Source organism: Protobothrops mucrosquamatus, unplaced genomic scaffold (assembly GCF_001527695.2).
Source record: "Protobothrops mucrosquamatus isolate PMUCROS unplaced genomic scaffold, P.Mucros_1.0 scaffold6154, whole genome shotgun sequence".
Classification (NCBI taxonomy): Eukaryota; Metazoa; Chordata; class Lepidosauria; order Squamata; family Viperidae; genus Protobothrops; species Protobothrops mucrosquamatus.
Window position 1 is genome coordinate 26,868 of NW_015391989.1, and position 1,861 is coordinate 28,728.

The window sequence follows — 1,861 nt, forward strand, 5'->3', positions numbered from 1 at the left end:
GTTGGGTTTCCTGCTGGAGCAGGGGGCTGGACTAGATGACCTCCAAGGTTCCTTCCAACTCTGTCATTCTACGATTCTGTAAGAGTCTCCTGCTGGAGCAGGGGGTTGGACTAGATGACCTCCGAGGTCCCTTCCAACTCTATTATGCTGTGTACGGTCACCTGCTGGAGCAGGGGGTTGGACTAGATGACCACTGAGGTCTCTTCCAGCTCAGTCATTCTATGATTCTGTAAGGGTCTCCTGCTTGAGCAGGGGGCTGGACTAGATGACCTCCGAGGCCCCTTCCAACTCTGTCATGCTGTGTAGGGTCACCTGCTGGAGCAGGGGGCTGGACTAGATGACCTCCGAGGCCCCTTCCAACTCTATCATGCTGTGTAGGGTCACGTGCTGGAGCAGGGGGCTGGACTAGATGACCTCCGAGGCCCCTTCCAACTCTATCATGCTGTGTAGGGTCACCTGCTGGAGCAGGGGGCTGGACTAGATGACCTCCGAGGCGCCTTCCAGCTCTGTGATTCTATGATCCTGTGTAGGGTCCCATTCGCGCGAGCCTCCTCGCGGGCGCTCGCAGCCTTGCTCGCTCGAGCGTCGCGGCGAACGTTGTGGGCAGTCGTGCTGCGCGCACACCTGCCCCTCCCGCAAAGTTAACCCCGCTTTCTCTCCTCCCCTCGCATCCGGGCTGCCAACCTGGAAAAGGATGGGGCGTTAGTTGTGCACCCAGGAACCCTCTGCGCTTCAGTTTGAGAGGCCGCGTTCTGTCCCAGCCTACGCGAGTCCTTGTTACGCTCACAAGGAGTAACCCCTCTTCCAACAAGCAAGGGACCGCATGAAACAACCAATCCCCTTTTATTATTCACAGACCTGAGTCCGTGTCCAAGGCGAACAAAACGCAGTTCACACAGAAACTCGATTCCTCGACACGAACGGTGGCCTTTGGCCACCAGCACCTCCCACCCCTCCCCTTTTATTATGCAGCCCAGGCGTGGCTTCCTAATGCCTTCTCGTTTGCCTTTGGAGCCACCCCATCGCATCCCTCTGTCTTACTCGCTTTGCCTGCCGGCGCAATCGTGCATCCGAGATTTGTCCCAGCTGTTCTTCATCACTGTCCAACTCAGGCTGCGTCTCAGCCTGCGCGCGAGTAGAGGGGCCAGGCTCCTCGTCCGACTGCTAAGTCTTGGAGCTCCTCAGAGCCTTCCTCTTGACTCTGACGTCACGCCAGGCCCCTCCTCCTCTGAGTCCTCCGACTCAGCTGCCGGGTCCACTGGCCGGCGAGGAATCGCAACGTGCAGACCGCACGGACTCACCCCACCAACAGCCTGCGCCTGTCTTCCACAGCGAAGGGACTCAGGGCAGGAAAACATCCAGCTGAATTAGTGCCTTCCCTGGGGGGAGCCTTTTGTAAACGATTTGCTGAGCCCTTTGTGTAGGTATTTTTCCCCCCACCGGTTTCGCTCGTGCGAATTTCCTCCAAGTTTTTAAAAGTCATTTGCCTTACGAGTGCATTGTGGTAGGGTGGGAGGTGGGGTTTGTGGGTAAGGGGGATGCCCTCAGACCCCACGGGGCTGAAGGTCCAAATGTCCCTCGGTTCCGAATGTTTGATTTTCCACCAAGCACTGGACACCCACCCACGATCCAGCCCTGGAATAGGGCGGAAGAAATAGAAATAGAAATAGAAATAGAAATAAATAGAAATAGAAATAAATAGAAATAGAAATAAATAAAAACAGAAATAATAGAAATAAAAATAATAGAAATAAAATTAATAGAAATAGAAATAAATAGAAATAGAAATAATAGAAATAGAAATAAATAGAAATAGAAATAATAGAAATAGAAATAATAGAAATAAAAATAATAGAAGTAA